The sequence below is a fragment of the Rattus norvegicus genome, chromosome 9 (assembly GCF_021556685.1).
Source record: "Rattus norvegicus strain SHRSP/BbbUtx chromosome 9, alternate assembly SHRSP_T2T, whole genome shotgun sequence".
NCBI lineage: Eukaryota > Metazoa > Chordata > Mammalia > Rodentia > Muridae > Rattus > Rattus norvegicus.
This window is the reverse complement of record NC_141542.1, coordinates 118,437,743-118,457,325: the sequence shown is the minus strand read 5'-3', so window position 1 is coordinate 118,457,325 and position 19,583 is coordinate 118,437,743. Positions and strand designations below refer to the sequence as shown.

Genomic DNA, 19,583 nt, shown 5'->3' with positions numbered 1-19,583 from the left:
GAAGTCAGTAATGCTCACACGAAGTGCGAAGTGCGGCTTTAAATATCCATTTACATTAGGTCAGCTGGGACCCAGCCTGAGGGAGGCTTCATCCCTGTGCTACCAACTGGGTTTCTATTGTTGCTTCAAACTACCCACGGTGTGGGCTTTCAGAGCAGTGCAGTCCAGAATTGCATTGCCTCACAGCTTCTGTGGGTTGGGGGACCAGAAGATGCTCGGCTGGATAGTTTCACCATGTGTTGGGAGGTTGCTACTGAGGTCTTAAGGGTCTGCTTCCAAGCTGATGCTTGCAGATTGCTTTCAGTTCCCCATCTGCAGAGAGAATCCCCAGTCTGATGTAACAAGTAGCATTGTATTGGTTAGATATTTTCTAGTTTGTAGCAAGTCGCAGACTAGGCCACCCTTAAGGGGCGGGGCTTGAATGGGAAATGAATTTCCCAAGTCATTGAAAACTAGAGGCCATGTGAGACTTCATATGCGGCCAAGGCAGAGAAGAATGGATATGAGGCATGAGGAATGGCTCTGGGAGATGTCACTTTCATTTTTAATCACGTGGCCATGCCACCTCACACGATCACGTGGTAAATCTAATCCTGTGTGTGCTGTGTGCATAATACATGCCTGGGAGAGGGAAAACCACAACCTTTGTCTATAGCCTCAGCAGCAGCTTTATCTTGTCTATGAAATGAAATTACTTTGCTCTATGTAGAACAACAAACCAATTGCAAGCAGATCAGCTCACAGGTGGAGTTTAAAACGTCACCAAGTCAACCACGGGGCTCTGCCTTTCTCTTGGCGGGATTCCTTAGATGCAGAGACAGGAAAAGGGGCACGGTCACAGGGAGTCTAGATGTGAAGGGGAAGCACAGAAGACTAAAATGAGGTGTGGGATGACAGTGACTGCAAATCCCTGGAGCGCAGAGGAAGTTATTTTGTGTGGCACGGAAAGGTGGTCTATGTTTTCCTCAACTCCCACCGGGCTGAGGGCTGTCTGTGGTAACCAGCCATTTCCAGCCCTCTCTCTGTCTGAGGGAAGGATTTAGGCAAAGGGTTTCATCTGCTTGAAGTAGCTCCGCGGTCGAGTGCGTTGGCCTTGAGTGCTGAGATGTAATGGGCAGGGCTCAGCGGCATCCACTATAACCACTGGACCAGTCTTATGCTCGACTCAAGTAACTGGAATTCGGAGTGGCGTTTCTTCTGTAACTGTTACAGGGATCCCACCAGACGTGATCGCTCAGACAGTTGATGGCCAACTGAAAGTCTTCATTCCAACTAACTTGGATACAGACGCCCTGAGTGTTTAGGGGAAGAGATTTTTAAAGGCAAAGCCCACATCCTGGTATCTTGCTAGGTACTAAACGACAGGGGGAAGTTTTGCTGGAGGAAGCAGCTTGACAGACGTAGATAATCAGCCAGAGCGGAGGGTTTGCAGAAGCAGGCAGTTTTGACAGAAACCGAGATAAATTAGCTAGGGCATCTTGACCTCCATTTTCCTAGAACAGAGTGGGATTGTTTTCTATGGGGCTTGTCATCGGGTAGAACCAATTTTAGTGAAGCCTAAAATGGACCGTGACCAAGGTGGGAGGAACCTCTGTACTGTGTCCCTGTGACACGATCATGTGCTAAACAGCAGTGTTTTGGTCAACACAATGAATCGCATATGACTAACTCTACCATATTGCATGGAGTTCTAAGAGTCCTATACCTACTGAGGTGCAATCGTTGAGGCATTGTGTACCAGAACACGTCACTGATATGTCTGTGGTGGTGATAGAGGGAATGAGTTAGCATAGCCCTACACTTATATACAGCACATATTTGATAACGAATGTATTAATATGCACACCACAGCTTTTGTTTTGTTTTTGAGGCAGGGTCTCACTACGTAGTCCTGGTTAGCTTAGAACTGGCTATGTGGACCAGGCTGGCTTTGAACACAGAGGTACCTCTGACCGTGCCTCCTCAGTGCTGGGATTAAAGGCGTGTTCCTCCACGCCCTCTACTCTGCCTGTACTGCAACAAGACCTCTGTATCTATAACCAGTTAACCCCTTTCAATTTGCTAATTTCACTTAACACATGCAGAGTGTGAAGCTTCAGAAAGTCTCTATAATCAAATGTTTGTTATGTGAGGTTGAGATTAAAGGTATGCACCACCATGCCCAAGACACGCGCGCGCGCGCGCGCGCGCACACACACACACACACACACACACACATACACATATGTGTGTGTGTCTATGTATGAAGTGTATATTAAATTGCTAGTTTCTTGGTGTAGTGTACCTATTTTTAGAATATTTTCTCATGATACAGAGCCATGTTAGCAACCTTAAACCATTTGTGTTTGCCATCTCCAGTACAAGAAGAAGCTTCCTGAAGTTTTGACCTGTACTTTCCAGGGTTTTTGCAAGTGTGCTCTAGAATGTTCACACAATAAAATTACCCAATGGCACAGTTCTCAGAACATATCCCTGTTGCTAAGTTGTACACGGGTGCGCTTAGTAATTTAGTGACTGTGGCACTGAGGCTCTGGGCTTCTCTCACTCAGACTCATTTGTGGGAGAGAATAATGTGACGTAAGCCCTAAGCATTTATCTGTAGGTACCAGCACTGCTCATTTGCTGTTAGGACTTGTGATAATTCTTTAGAGTTCCACAGGGACTGTAGAATGAGTGGGAGTGTGTGAAAGGTGTCAGATGCAGGTCCCAGGAGACCCTGAGGTGCAATGTTGGGGGTAAGAAGCTTATTAGAAAACTAACTCAGCTGGAATAAACAACAGCTTAGCAAAAGCTCTGTGGAAAGTTCACGCCCTCTCACCAGAGACAGCTGGGCAAGGACTCTGAGGAGAGGAATCCAGCCAGTGTGGTAGAAGTGGGCATTTAACCCTCCCTGGCATGGGGATGTTGTCGGAGCACTGGCCTTGTACAGGCAGTGTGTCCAGGAATCGTGACCTGCTCCTGCTGAAGAGGACATGGAAAGTCCTCTGTGCACACCTCCCTAACGTCTGGTGGCTTGCTGGAAATCCTTGTCACCTATGGAAGCAGTACTTTGGTGTCTCATGCCATCTCTGTATCATATTCTTTATGTAAAGCAGTGTGTTCAAATCCCTCCTTGTTATGGCATTAGGTGTCGTATTGAATTCCTCCTTGTTATGGCATTAGGTGTCATATTGAATGATGTCATCTTCGTGACTCTGTCCGCACTGGCCCTGTTCTGATGTACCAGGGTAAAACTCCATTTGAACTTTGAATGAATACAGTTTGGTGAGATGCAAGGTAATCAAAGCAAGCTCTGCACAGATGCAGTCGATGCTGCCCTCTAGACCCTGAAACCACACAACACACGTCTTCCTCCTTTGCATTTTAACTAATTTTAAAGAACAGTTTGTGTTCCCTGGTGGCAGTGGGGTATGGTAGTGGTAATGGTGGTGTGTGGTGGTGGGATATGGTGATGGGTGGGTGTGGTGTATGGTGGGATATGGTGATGTGTGGTGGTGTGTGGTGTATGGTGGGATATGGTGATGTGTGGTGGTGTGTGGTGTATGGTGGGATATGGTGATGTGTGGTGGTGTGTGGTGTATGGTGGGATATGGTGGTGTGTGGTGGTGGGTAGGTGGGTGTAGTGTGGTGCTATGTGATGGTAAGGGTGGTGTGTATATGTGGTGTGTGGTGCTATGGGTATGGTGTGTGGTGGTGCGTGGCCGTGTGTTATGGGTATGTGTGGTGTGTGGTGGCATGCAGTGGTGTGTGTCCACAGGAGGACCCTCAAAGACCTTGTTGAACAGGAACCACAGAGTCGAGGTAGTTGAAAGCCCTAGGTTCCTTTCATACCTGTTGGGCTCCTGTATATTAATAGAGCTTATATTTGGGGGCTTCAAAGTATAAAACTCCAGTGTTCGAAAGCTCTTGGATGGCTTGACTATAGCTAGACTCTTAGGCCAATACTTGGCACCTTCCAGGGTAGAGGTCTACATCCCCAAGCTTCGGCTCCTGCTTGTCAAATCTGTTCTCTTTCTTACATGGTTTTTGTCCCCCTGTCTGGAGTAACATGGAAGGTTGTTTCTTAAAATTCCAAAGCTCTGTTTTGTCATAGCACCACCTGTGAATGTGTTTGGGGAATACTGACTGAACCATGATGAAATCAATCGAATTGTTCAAAAATTGAACGGGGGAGGGGCTTTATACAGGGAAATGGCCCATCTTACTGAGCGGTAGAAACCTTTCCCCTGTCCCTATAGCACCTCGGAGGCCACGGCTGTGAAATCACAGTTTTGGAGATGAAATCTACGGCCATTTCCAGAAGCCTGCTTTCAACTCCAGTATCTCACACGGTTCAAAGGAAGAAGGCAAGAGCTCTTTGACGCTTGCTTTCCTCGCTGATGAAACTGAGGACATCTGCTCCCAAATATTTTTATAATACATTTAATTTACTTATTTCAGGTTCATGTATGGCATGGTGTTACTCTTACTTATCTTACTCTGTTTTTAAAGGCAAAGGAATTTTATATTAGTATCTTCAAGTCAAGGAGAAAGATTGGGTGACTGTCTAGAGAAAGTGGGGAAGACACTGAGTTGAAATGGAAATTAGTGAATCAAAAGATGGATAAAACCATTTGATCATTCATACGAACTACATGATCCCTCATAAACTGGAGATTATCTCCAGATAGTGTAAGAGGTCCTCATGCCGCAGGGGTGAAGTTGGAATAGTTGGTGATGTGATTACAGATTGAGATATTTTATTATAAATTACCTCCCTTTATCTTTTTTAATTAAAATTAATGCATTACATGGTTTGTTCAAAATATACATGTAGCTAGGTTATAGTGTCTGCAGATTTTATTTCAGGGTGCTAAGAAGGGCTTGAGATGACAGGTTAATTCCCACTACTGGAAAAGAGATTAAATTCCAATCTGGCACATGAAGAGGAGCCGGTAGAAAAAAAGACAAAGAACTTCAGTGGAAGAGTGGAAAATTTAGAAGAAAAACCAAAAGTGCTTCAATTCCTTTGTCTCTTCCGGTCTTAACTCTCCAAATCCCTCACGGAAACAAAGAGGTTGGATTTTGACTGCTTTGGGTTTTTTTTTTTTTAATGTAATTTTTTCCCTTAAGCTTTTGAAAACTAATTACATCATTGAATGCTGAATTTATTTCTTTGCATTAATCAAAGTTGTGCTCCAGGAATCCTGACAGATCATAAATAGAAAAAGCAATCCGAGCTGGAGCCCAGAGGCTGCGTGGTATTTATGAATACCCACACTCCCATCAGTACGCTCGCTCGAGGACGTTGATTAGGCTTTTAAAACAATCTACTTCTGATTGAATACATTGTCTTGCCAAGTAAAGGACAGACCTAGATCCGGAAGCTATCCAAACATAATCACTGTAGCTCACATTCTGGGCTATCAAACCATTTGTCTGGAAGTTAACTTTCTGTATGGTTCTTTGAACCGCCAGCCTCAGAGTACATAATATTTGGGTGAAATCCATGACGTAGATGCCGTCAGGCTGAGGTAGGGAAACGGGGCAAAGATGAATGAATGGTGGGTGCAAAGAAACAAGGACGAGCATACGTCCGAGTGCTCCAACAACTGCTGTGCAGTCAGTTCCCCTCGAAAGTAGCTTGAAACAACAGCCAGTTCCTTACGCCTGATAATGAAGGGGTCACGGACTCAGGAAGGGCGCAGATAGGCAACTCTGCTGCTTCAGTGGGGCGTCCGGCTGGAGGATGAACAGGTTTGGGAAGTTCATAGTGATTTCGTTTAGATGCCCAACTTCTTGCCAAGGCTGAGACAAGCCGCTTGTTCCTCTATTAGTCTATTTTCTACTGAGTAACTGGGCTGTAAATATGGTGGTGGGCCAAGGCTCCGAGTATTTGCCAAGATGTAAGCGCTATCGGCTGTTTTCTGGCTACGGAAACTAGTGACGCCTTGTCTCTCTCGCATCCTATTGGCTAACACAGCAGCGGGTTCAGAAGGAACACAAACAGACCTCACCTTTCAATGGGGAAGGATGTGAAGACTCTGTGGCTATCTCTGTCTGTCTGTCTGTCTGTCTGTCTGTCTGTCTGTCTGTCTGTCTGTCTGTCTGTCTGTCTGTCTGTGTCTCTCTGGTGTTCCACCTCCTGATTCCTGACTCAGCTCACTGGCCATAAGCGTTTTTATTGACAAGTAGGATGTCCATACAGTACCTAATAGGTTCTCTGTACTCTAGAGCCTCAGATGGTAAGAAAAAAAAAAAAAGCATTAGTCTGGGAAGTGGGGGGATTGGTGCTTTTTAAAATTTTTTAAATATTTTATTCTTCTAAATTAACATACTTACCTGGAGAAAGTTTAACCAAAACTCCAATTGCATACCAATCCCTTCTGTGGACAGCTTCAGAATAGATCCCTGGATTTTCAAGTAGAAATCTATCTATTCCCCAAGTCTGGTCTATTTATAAATGGTACTAGGGTTATCTTTTCAGACGGTCACTGTTATAGTAACCTTGAACATGTCTCTGCTGAGTCCCATTAGGGAGAGCTCCTTCTCTTGGCCAAAAATCTGCCTTTGGCCTCAGGTGGAGGCCTAACATTCAACCTACCCAAGGTACAAAGGTTAATCTAGCTGGGCTTATCTGTCATCTGTGTAGCGCCCACTCTCCCTAGTGCTACATCCAGTGATGGGGCAGAGCTAAATATATCTCCCGCTCTCATGACCCCAGGGCCAGCTCTCCCAGTTACTACAGCTGGTGAGGGTGGTGAGGGTGGTGAGGGTGGTGAGGGTGGTGAGGGTGGTGGGGTGGGTGGGGGGGAGGGTATCACACATGCACCCATGCCACCTCATGGCAGACAAGTGCCCTCACCCTTGAGGCTGGCTCACCAGGGCCAGCTCTGCTGTGCTGTCCAGGCAAGGCGTAGGACCTGCTCCTCCAAGTGCGGCATCTGGTGAGGGGCGGGGCCAGCCCTTCTGCGCCCACGTCCCTGTGACTGCTTTCCTGACTGATGGAGGTGGCATCATTCTCTGCACCCACGCCACCCTATGAGCGGCAGGGTCAGCTACTCCACAGTCATGCCTCAGGCAGCTCAACCACACCCCCACCAGGGGCAGCTCTCTGTGCTGACTGGGTGAGACACAGAGCCCATTCTCCTGAGTGCTGCCAGCAGTGAGAGACAGAGCCAGCTCTCCAGAGCAGTGTATCCAGTGAAGGGCGGGGCCGTTCTCTCCGGCACCCCTTGAGTAGTGTACATTAGGAAACCTCCCCAGGTTCTCAATGCTCATAGCGGTCAGGGCTCTAGACCCAGCGCGGGGAACATAGGGATCTTTTCTCCTTAGTGCATGGTCTCTGTCGATGTCCTGCCTGCATAGATCTGCTTTGAACAGATCGTGGCCAGTTTCACTGTGAGAGCGAAGGGAGGTGGTGAGCAGCAGGGGGTAGGGTTTCCCGTTTATCCCTATACACTTTAGCCCCTACTCTTGCCACAAAGACTGTGGCAAAGTTCCCAGGCCTGGACCTAGGTTACTAACTTTCCAAGTCTTGGCCTTTAAGTGGACAGAGCAGGACGTAACAGTTTACTGTAAGAGCAAGAGAGCTCCCCCAATGCCAAAAGGATGCAGTCATCCCTCCTAGTATAACAAACATCTGATCTTTGTGAGCTTCTTAACCGATTTCAGATGCATCCGGGGTTTTTTCATTACATTCTTCAAGATACTCCCCCTCTCAGCTTCTTAGCAAGTGATGTCATCACCGAGGGCCTCCAGGGAGCAAAGGGATTTCATGTGTCTTGAGTCTGTGTTCAGATTACAATGCTGTCTATAAATCACATTACGGTATTTGAAAATATGCGGCTCACTGTTTGCTTTGGCCCACTGAAGGGCAGCATTTAAAACGTCCAAATGAAAAGTTTTTGGTTTATTTCCCAGACTAGGACTCATTACATCCAGGCTCTCGTGAGTTCTTTCAGAGAGATGAGACCTGACTTCATTCCACTCATGTGAAGAGAAATAACAGCTTGTATCTCCTAAGGATTGAAAGGGAAAATAAACAAAGGATCTTGAGTGGGGAGGGGAGAAGGCCAGGCCAGAATGGGAGGCTTACTTCACCGGACAACTGAAAAAATAAACAAACAAACAAACATAGGGATAGATAGAAACGAATCTCCAAAATCGTGTTTGATGTTTCCATATGTGATACACATATAAAGAATAGTGGCATGTTTCATGAATTAGTTTAAGGCACTATTGTCAGAGGCTCCTGACTGCTGTAAGAACATAGTTTAACAATATACACTTATAATGAGGAGATCTCATCTTTTGTGCTGTCCACCAAATCCGCAAAAGTGATCCTATGAGAAGAAGAGGATGGACCCCAGATGGCATGATCAAAACAGGACATAATATCACGGCTGGGCAAGCCATGGTGTTTAAGAGGGTTCGGCGCGCTTGACCTTGATCTGAACTAAATGAAGCCTGTGGAACTTCCCAGCAAGTATTTCTGGAGTACCCCGAGGCAAACCGTTTGGACGATACTCTAGTCAAGTGTTCCAATAGGACATAAGAGATGGGTACACAGCACTAAGCCTAGCCCCCCCCCCCCCCCAATGAACTGAGACAATCCAGGCAGCGTCTGGTGCAGGATATAAGTTCCAGAAGTAAGATATCAATTATTCTCCATTGTTGAGTCTTTTCAAGGTATTAGTCACTCCCAACAATGGGGGTGTTTTTTAAATTTAATATTCAGCTTATTTATTTATTTGTGTGTATAGTTGGGTGTGTGAGTGTGGAGGAGGTCAGAGGACAGTTTATGGTAGTCCCTTCCCCCCCCCCCACCCCATCATGGATCCTGGGTATTAAGCTCTGGTCAGCTGCCTTGGCAGCAAGTGCTTCTACCCACTGAGCCGCCTTGAGGGCCCCAAAGTGGTTTTTTTTTTTTTTTTTTTGGTTCTTTTTTTCGGAGCTGGGGACCGAACCCAGGGCCTTGCGCTTCCTAGGCAAGCGCTCTACCACTGAGCTAAATCCCCAAACCCCCCAAAGTAGTTTTTATTCTGATGCCTACACCCTACTTCCACTCGAGAACAGACTAGGATTGGAAGAGTTGGCACAGCGCCCCCAGAGAATGATTCTCTAGAGCTTGTTGTGACAGGCTTTGGAAGCTATGATTGGGTTCAGTCATGATGAAAGAAAACAGGAGTGGTCCTCGGAGAATATAAATCGGGGGCAGCCATACCTGGAGTAGGCAAGCGGGGTTATCAGGGCTCGCTTTCTTACTGTGGCTAGCAGAGAACAAGTGAGCGCCGTGTGGAGCAGACCCTCTTCAGAAGTAAATCTCCCGTAGCTCGGCTCAGCTAAATATGTTGACAGGTTAGGGATGTACCTCACACCCTTTTTCCCCTGAAGGGAACTGGAATGCACTGTGAAAATATGTTTAGTGTCATTGATCCTTTCCCAGCTCACTGCCGGTAACATTTGCAGAAGTCACATGGGAGTAGAACAACCTCATTCTCAATTATCCCACTGAGATGACTGAAGGTGGTGACCCAAACTTCCTGTCACAACTCAGGTGTAAGGAAGGATGACACGATACTGGATCCTAGGTGACAGAAACCTTGGTCTCTCCATTGAGGCCCTCCTCTGCTTTTGCGTCCTTTCTAAGCTAACTCTGAGCCCTCCTAACTGCCTCTCCAATCCATCCAGCCTAGTCCCTACTGGCACCTTTCGTTAATGCCAAAACCTGAGTACATTCAAGGACAGCCTGAATGTACTCCCCACCTCCAGAGCTTCCTCTATCCCTTTCCTGCCTTCTCACAACAATGTCCCAGAAACCACTTGTTGCTCTTGCAAAGCATCACATGATGGCCCACAACTGCCTGTAACTCCAGTTCCAGGGAACCTGCAGTCTCTCCTGTCCTCCCTGGGTACCAGGCATGTACATGCTACACATATATCATGCAGGCAAAACAATCATGCATGTAAAATAGATAAATCCCAATCATTCTTTTAATTTTGAGGTGAAAAATGTTGTGATGGTTGGTGCTTTGGTTACTTTTATTGCTGTACTAAAATACCATAGCCAAGGCAACGTATAAACAAAGCATTTAATTTCAGCTAACACTTTCAGAGGATTAGAGTCCATGAGCATCATGGCAGGGAACACAGCTGCAGGCAGACAGGCACGGTGCTGGAGCAGGAGTTGAGAGCTTGTATCTTGAACCACAAGGATGAGGTGGAGAGCTAAGGGTGTGGAACTTTGAAATCCCAAAGCCCACCCTCGGTGACCTACCTCCTCCAACAAGGCCACACCTCCTAATCCTTCCCAAACAGTTCCACTAACTGGGAACCAAGTATTAAAATATATGAGCCTGTTGGGTCCACTCTCATTCACACTATCACTCTAGGGACTGAACCTATGGCCTCTATACATATCAGCAAGCATTCTACCACTGATTTATACCCTTAGCCCTCTTTCTACTCATAATATTGGCATGGAGTTTGCTAACTTGTACAGGCTGTCCTTGAATGTACTCTGTGCCTGAGCAGGATTTACACTTGAGATCCTCCTGCCTTAGTTACCTGAAGAGCTTGGATTATAGACTTGTGTGACCAGACTCACCTAATAATGTGTCCCACCCTCTGTGTCTAGTAACAACCATCACATAGCAAGTACTCAGTAACTATTTACTCACAGGAATGGAGTCAGTACATAAAGGATTAACATGCTGGAGCAAGTCCCTAACTAAAGCTGATGACCTTAGTGTTCTGGCTAGTGTGTATACTGTTGTTCAGCATTGCCTCTGGTTTAAGCCACCCCAAGAGACACTTTGCTATTAGAGGAACTTTCTGTCCCGCTGTGTAGCTATTTCTTCTGATTGAAGCATTGCCTCCTGGAGTCAGGAGGGAGGCATTTAAGACTCAGTGATTGTTTGAATTTGGGTGGATCCAACAGGCTCATGTACTTGAATACTTGGTCCCCAGTCAGTAGAACTGTTTGGGAAGGATGAGGAGGTAGGTCACTTAAGAAAGCTGCAAGAGTCACAAGGCCCTTTGCCAAGGTCCTATGGGCAATGAACAATCCCTGGGAAGCAGAAGAGTCTTTGGTGGATGTTTCTGTAAGTTGAGCAGGAAGCTCTGGGATGCAACTTCTTGTGAGTCATCGACTACACTGGAGCGGACTTTTCAGTGATGCAGCCACCCTGGAGTCTCCCATGCTCCTCTATAGAAGCCCTTACTCCCTTTCTTGAAAGGAATTTGATAAACTCATTGATTCACCAAGGTCTAGTTGGATGGAATTTTTTCTTTGGTGTGTTACTGGTGCCCCCATCAGTGATTAAAAGACATCATCTGCTGTCTCTAGGAAATTATGTTATATCGTCTTCTTAAGTGTTATATTATAATAGGGGCTTAGTTCATATCTGACCCAGAGTATCCAGCCAGCAATCTGATTCAGCCTCACCAGCACATGGTAGGGGCAGGATGATGATGTGGCAAACTGGACTATCACAAGTTCATTGTGTTTCCATTTGTGTGTGTGTGTGTGTGTGTGTGTGTGTGAGAGAGAGAGAGAGAGAGAGAGAGAGAGAGAGAGACTGACTCTGACTGTCAGAAACCGTCTAGGAAAGGTTTTGTGGAGATGGCCCACTGATTTGCATGGCTACAATGGGTGCACTCTAAGATCCAAGGTCCTCAGAGACGTCATCCCAGGATTGCTTCTTACTACTGTTGATATGCCTTTCCTGTCACTATTACATCACCTAATATTCCTGGGCATCAGCCCACCCTATTGGGCAAATTTCCTGCAGATCAACATGAAGCTGAATTTTCATGAATCAATGCTAGATGAATTAATTATAGCATCCCTGATTTGATATAAATAATTTTAAGAAGAAAGTTTACAGAGATGGTTTTACTTGCTTTGCCAGAAAGATGAAATAAAGAATCAAGGATAAAATGTGCCCCCTCCTCATAAAATAGTAACTAAAGGCCGCATAATAAGGAATACAAAGAGCTTTTATAATTGCACTAAGAAGAGAAATAGGCTTGGGGCAGATTTGTGATCAAGGGAAATATTTATTCTAGGTCAGGTCCAAGGATGAAGCCACAGGTGTGCACTATGATAAAGCAAGGGCATGTGAGACCATTGCTTTGAACTTATAATGAGCTGACAGAATGAAGCACAACTTTGAACTTACTATCAACAGCCTTCTGTAAGGATGCGCCCAAGCCATTTCCAACTCCTAGGATTGCCAAGTTCCCATCACATCCTCTCTCCTTATCCAACCTCCTGGGTCCTTGTCAGCCTTGGAACTCACAGAAGTTCACGCAATGAGAGGTCATTGCAAAACTATAAGCAAAATAAAACATCAAGCGGGGAGGGGTCTCGGCGGGGGAAGCAAACCTTTGAATTATAGGCATAAGTGAAGGAGAAGAATCACAAGTCAGCAGTGTAGACCAGATCTTCAACAAGACCACAGAATTAATCTTCCCCAAGCTGGAGAAAGACACAAGATCACAGAAGTAATCTTCCCCAAGCTGGGGAAAGACACAAGAAGCACGCAGAACATCAAATAGACAAACAAGAGTACAAAATCCGCATGGCATATCACAGCTGAAACATTCAGTATACAAAGCAATAAATGTATCGAGAGCTGTGAGAGAAGAAGGCAAGACACATTCAAAGGAAAACTCCTCAGAATAAGAGCTCATTTCTGACTGGAAATTTTGAGAGCCAGACGAGCCTGGAGCAAAGACTATGATGGCCAGCTGAGACTAATACACTTGATGAAACTCTCTGCCATAATTGAATAAGGCACACAGACACTTCAACAATATAAACAGCCTAACAAGTTTGTACCCAGCAAAGCGAACCTCAAGAAAACACAGAAGACAGTGGCTCCAGCTGAAGAGCAAAATGAGCAGACACAGAGCCTGTGGGAAGAAACGTGAAACCATAATCATTAAAATGGAAAATACCACTGAGAACACAAAGCCCAGCGAAAATCAATAACGCGATAACCGCAATTACACACACATTTCAATAAGAACATCGAGTACCAGTATCCTCAATTCTCTAATTAAAAGACTCGAGATGATTGACACAGACACAGAAACGTTGCTACAGACACCAGAGAATCCCAGACTGTTGTTAAGGGAATGTTTTAAAAGCCTGTATTCCATTAAGCAGGAAAACCTAAAAGAATGGATGAATTTTTGGATTCAGTGAAGGCACGCTAGACCTAGAAGATACCCTAAAAAGATACTCTCTAAATGGAAAGATTAAAATGAAATGAAATTCATTCCAGCTTAAAACAAACCAGTAAAACAAAAAATAGCTTAAGAAGGAGTGACTGTAAATCATCTTTGAAGGTCTGTCAGAACTCTACTGTCTACTAGACGTTCAAAGGACTGTTTATAGCCAATCCTTCTTTAACTGTCTTAAACTTAGAAGCAGAAGGAGCACTCCCAAACTCCTATGAAGTCAGTTATCCGTCTACAATCCATCCCAAGTAAGGACACAGCAAGACATGAAACCACAGGCCGATACCCCAGTGAATATAGACTCAAAAATAATCAAGAACATACTTGCAAATAGAACACAAACAAACTCAAAAACTCTACATGACACAACCAGGTCGGCGTCCTTGGAATGCAGGGATCATCACACATCTGCAAGCCAATGTGGTAATAAACCATACAAATGGACATAAAGACAAAAACCAAATCCTCTCAGTAGATGCAGGAGAAGCCTTTGACACAATTCGACACAACTTCATGGTGAAGGTACTAAAGAATACGGAGCTACAGGGAATGTACCTCAACGCCATCCTAAATGGAGAAAAGCTTGAAGCAACCTCACTTAGGTCAGGAAGAAGACGGGACGTTAAAAGGACAGATTTCTTTTTAATATCGTGCTCAAAGTGTTAGCTGGAATAATAAGGCAAGAGAAGGAAATTAAAGGGTCACAAATAAGGAAAGTCAAACTCTCCCTAATTTGCAGATCCCTTGGTGTTAGAGATTCCAAAAAAAGTCTCAGAAAATGTTAGAAACAAACCAAAAAAAAAAAAATCGACAATGTGGTAGGATACATAATTCTCACAAATCAATAGGTTTTTCTGTAGCCACTAATAAATATGCAGAGAAGAAGATCATAGACACATTCCCCTTCACAGTAGCCTCAAAGAAAATAATCTAGGAAGAACCAAGGAAATAAAGGGCCTCTGCCATGAAAAATTTTAACTGTTGAAGAGAAAGACACTAGAAAAATGGAAAGAAATCCCAGGTGCATACATTAGTAGAATTAACATTGTGAAAATGACCATTTTACTAAAAAAAAGTTTACAGACAAAATGCAATCCCAATCAAAAATTTTCACAGAAATAGAAAAGTATATTCTAGAACTCATATCGAACCACAAAAGACCCTAATAGCAAAAACAATCCTGAGGATGGGAAGGGGGAGGGGAGAGGGAGGGGGAGGGGAAGAAGAAACACTGGAAAATGAAATCGTGGTTTTCTCCAAGGGAGGCTGATTGGAGAAACAAACCACTCTTTACAGGTTGCGTGCCTAGCAGTAGATGCAAACAGAAAACAAACTCTGGAGCCTCTTTGGGGCTTCCTTGTCTCACAATGTCACATCAAGGTGTTCTATTTCTTTTTTGTAAAATATATATATATAGTATATATTTTATTATAAATATATACATGTACCACTAAAGTGGCAAGAAGCCTCCAGAACACCACCAGAATTTCCTCTGTGCGTTTCTCTCTATGAAGTCATGAGAAAGGATGACCAGCAAAGAGTGGCAAGGCGGACCAATACCACCCAGTTTCGTCCGCGTCTGTCAGGCTATATTTATACCTTTTCAAATGACACGTTTCCTCTCGAGCACCTGCTCTAGCAAAACATCGAATGCCCTTTTCCAGGCAGCTTCCAGAAAAACACCACGTGTCTGCTTTAGTAAAAACATCCTCTCATAGGACAGTTTCCAGAAAAAAAATAAAATCACATGATATAACTGAGTCTGCCCAAAAAAACCCAGAAATTTCCACTTCCCAAAGCAGGCACATAGACTGATGGAACAATATTGAAGACCCAAACATCAGCCCTTGCAAGTTCAGCTACTTAAAGATTTGGCAAAGATGCTAAAAACATGTGTTGTAGAAAATAAAACTGCTTCAACAAGCATTGTCAGGAAATTTGGGTGTTCTCACACAAAAGAATAAAACTACATCCTGTTTCTGTCACCTTGAACAACCAACTCCAAATGGACCAAACACCTAAACATAAAAGCTGAAACAATGAAGACCCTAGAACAAAACGGGCAATCAGTGCCCTATATGGTAGTGGTGTAGGAAAACACTTTCTGTATAGGACTCCATTTGCCCAAGAATTAAGACCAATGATTGACTAGGCGGACACTCAACTGAGTAAAGAGGAAGCCCACATAATAGGAGAAAATCTTTGCCAGCTCTATATCTGTCTAGGTTAGAGTTACTTTTGCTGTGACTTAACAACATAACCAAGTGACTTGGCGAGGAAAGGGTTTATTTGGCTTACACCTCCATATCAGTGTTCATTATAGAAGGCATTCAGGACAGGAATTCAAATAGGGTAGAAACCTGGAGGCAGGAGCTGATGCAGAGGCCATGGAGGGGTGCTGCTTATTTGCTTGCTCCTTATGGTTTGCTCTGTCTGCTTTCTTATAGAACCCAGGAACACCAGACTATGGATGGCACCACCCACAGTAGTCTGGCCTTCCTCTATAAATGCCCTATATAGGCTTGCCTATCACAGGAGCTTAAGGAGGCACTTTCTCAGCTGAGGCTCCCTCCTCTCTGATGACTCTAGCTTGTGTCACATTGATATAAAATTAGTCAAGGGAGCAGACCCCTTGTCAGCTTGACACACAAACATTCCACCTTTCAATTAGAACCTTTCCTTTCTTATTTATCTCAAGGTGGCATGTTAATATTGATATCACACTATAAACATAAATAACTTTTTAAAGTCCCATAGTTCTTACAAACTCCAATACATTAAAACTCAGGTCTCTTGAAAATATCCAATTTCTTTTAAAATCCAAAGATCTCTTTTAAATATCCAAAGTAATTCAGCTGTGGCTTCGATAAAAAAAAAAAAATCAAACTTAAATACCTTCTCATTTCAAGAGGGAAGAACTGGGGCATGGTTCTGAACAAAGGAAAACCAAACTCAAACAGCATAAGTAACTCAACAATGTCTGGGATTTACTCACCATCTTCTGGGTCCCTCTGCCCTCTATAGCACACACAGCTTTCTTCTAGGCTCCGGCTGGCTTCATTCCTCTGCTGCTGCTGTCTTGGTGGTCACCCCCTGGTATTGACATCTCCGAAATGACAGATCTTCTGCCAGCTGGACTTCATTTTCACCAATAGCCTCTCATAGGCTCTCTTCATGGTGTCAAGCATCAACTTCTCTTCATGGCCCCTTCGGTCAACTGCCGTTGAGGCTGCACCTTCACCATGGACTTTCCTGCCTCTCACAGTGACAAGCTTCAGCTGCTCTTCATGCTGTCAAAACCAGCACCACCTGTGTGACTCTCACACTACCAGGTCTGCCTGCCTACCAGCGTGACGTACAACCTTGACCAACCCCGGAACAGAGATTCATTGTGATGACTCTCAGGAAACATTTCCCAGAAGATTTCGCCTCAGTGATGCTGGTCTCTTCTTAATCTCCACTAGTGTCTCAGCTTCACCTGACCAGCATCAAGGAGACCGGCAGAACAGAAGGCTTCACTCTAGTAGTTCTAATATCTTCTTGTTAATCACAGCTGATTCTTCAAGCCCAGCTGACCGGAACCACAGACTACTAATTCAAAATAACAAACGGCCCAATAGAGTCTTTAACCTTTCCTCCGAAACTTCCCAAACCAGGCCTCTATTGTCTGTGTTGCCCTAAATGCTCTTATTTTCCAAGCTCCTGCAGAAGACTTCACCAAGCATTAAACAGTCAATGCCTTTTCTGGCCCAAAGTTCCGAATGTCTTCCACAATCCTCCCCAAAACAACACGGTCGGGTCTCTCCCAGCAGACCTGTGTGTACCCCACAATCTTGATGCCAAGTTGTCTTAGGGCTTCTATTGGTGTGATAAAACACCATGAACAATGCAACTTGGGGGGGAAAGGGTTTGTTCAACTTACACTTTCACATCAAAGTTCATCATTAGAGAAATTCAGGACAGCAACCCAAACAGGCAGGAACAAGCTTAGAGCGGACGCAGAGGCCATGGGGGGACGCTGCTTACTGGTTTGCTCCTTGTAGATTGTTCAGTTTGTTTTCTGATAGAATCCAGAACCACCCAACCAGAGATGGACCCGCCCACAATGGGCTGGGCTCTCCCCCATCAATCACTGATTAAGCAAATGCCCTCCTGGCTTGCCTACAGCCTGATCTTATGGAGGCATTTTCTCATTTGAGGTTCCCTCCTCTCTAGTGAGTCTAGTTTGTATCATGTTGACGTAAAGCAAGCCAGTACAATGTCTGCCGGGGGATTATATCCAGAATATATAGAGAACCAAGAAACCAATAATCATAATCACAGTAATCATAATCATATCTATTAAAAAATGGGTCTGGGACCTGAAGAGAGCATTCTCAGGAGATGAAAAAATAGCTGAGAGATACTTCAGAAAATGCTCATCATTCCTCGTGCATTCCCAATTTGGGAAATGCAAGTCAAAGCTACTTTGATGTAAGGAAAAATGAATCATGAACTCTGCATGTTAATAATGGAACCAGAAAAGATAATGTTGTGCTCCCTCTCCCACTCCCCCCTCCCTCTCCCTCTCCCTCTCCCTCTCCCTCCCATTCCCCTCCCCTCCTCCTCTCCCTCTCCCTTTTCCTTTCCCTCCCCCCTCCTGGGGATTTTGCTCTAGATCCTCAGACAGTGAGACCCCTAACTAAAGTCTTTCTTTGTAAATTGCTTTATTTGTGATGTTCCTCATCGAAGAAATCTCTCTTTGTAACAGATAGAGACCATTACAGAAGATCACAATCAATCAAAATTCATTACTGTAGAGCCCAGTCCCAATAGATACATCTGCAAAAACACTCTCGGCACCTAAGGCCCAGGGAACTTTACAGACGGAGCTGAAAGAGTGTAAGAGGATCAAGGAGTTTGCTGCGAGACTGTGTCTCCTAGTAAGCCCGGGAGCTACATCCTTAGAGTCTCGCCAACATGGCTGCCCAAACAGCAACTAACAAGGAGAAAAACAAAAGTCACACAAAGTGGATGGGGAAACCCCACAAGTCCTCAACCCTACACAAGGCACTACAGGCACCTAAAGAATACCCAGAGATGGAAAAATCTTCTTCCCCCGGGAACAGCACAGCAGTTGGTTACCCACGCCAAATGGTCAGCATTGAAAACATGCGTACAAGTAACATGAGACAGACTGAGCAAGTCATATTTAGGAGTGTATCTATACATTATATACGCCCATAACAAAAATTAGTGGAAAAGAAGGCTATGAACCTGAGAGAAGGTAGAAGTTCATGGTGGTATCTGTGGGAGGGTTTAGAGGAGGGAAAAAGAACAGAAAATGGTGTGATTATAATATTATGAGTAAAGGAAATCATTTAAAAAGTGAATAATAAATAACATAACCATTATGCACGTAACACCACCTAGCAAAGGAGCCAACGTGCTGCCAGCAGTATGGGATTAATTCAGTATATCCCTCCCAGGTGCCGTCTACACCTTCTCTGATCTAGTGTTTACCACTCTTGTATTTCTTTATAATCATATTATCTATGTCCACGATCAAAGTTAACACGGCGAGGAAAGGCTCACAGACCACTCTTAAAGGAAGTCAAGGCAGGAACCCCAGCAGAGGCCACAGAGGGGTGCTCCTTACTGGCAATGCTCGGTTTGCTTTCTTATATACATCAGGACCACCTGCTCAGTACAGCCTCGGCCACACGGGATGGTCCCTCCCACATCAGTCATCAATCAAGCAAATGCCCCAGACTTGCCTACAGGCGACCTGATGGAGACATTTTTTTTCTCAGATGACTCTGGCTTGTACCTAGTTGATTAAAAACTACCCGAGACAGCAGTGGTTTCCATGTTCTAAGTCGTATAGAGTATTTCACCGTATAAACCCTTCTACAGTTTGCTTTAGACTTCCGCACGCATCCTTTGCCTTACAGCTTTTCATTAACAACTTTCCTGGGGGTTGGGGATTTAGCTCAGTGGTAGAGCATTTGCCTAGCAAGCGCAAGGCCCTGGGTTCGGTCCCCAGCTCCAAAAAAAAAAAAAAAAAAAAAAAACTTTCCTGTAAGTAACATAGTATTAAAGACTATGTGGGAGGGATATACTTAAAAAATTAGACATCGTGCCCCACACAGACCCTTACTCCACTGCACTCATTTCTTCCCCAAAGGCTTTTTATTTTGTATCTGAAAACAAATAAGCAATATTAGTTTGTATTTAAACATAACTTTACACGGGATTCTTTTACAACAATTGGGGATGGCTGAAGGCGTGGGCTTTAACTGAGGTCTTGCTTCCGGTTGGTCACTCCCAGCGTCCGACTTCAGGGTCCCTCCACAGACATTCAAATCTCTGCA

The 19,583-nt window shown here is 44.6% G+C and overlaps 1 long non-coding RNA gene across 1 annotated transcript in view; it reads right to left on the bottom strand.

The window, feature by feature from the left end:
- The window catches only part of LOC134480617 (uncharacterized), a 65,284-nt gene extending 48,747 nt beyond the window's left edge, over positions 1 to 16,537 (bottom strand). Inside the window, exon 1 of the long non-coding RNA XR_015629792.1 lies at positions 16,226 to 16,537. This is a non-coding gene — a long non-coding RNA (uncharacterized LOC134480617). The remainder of the gene's footprint in view (positions 1 to 16,225) is intronic.
- Between the last annotated feature and the right edge of the window lie 3,046 nt (positions 16,538 to 19,583).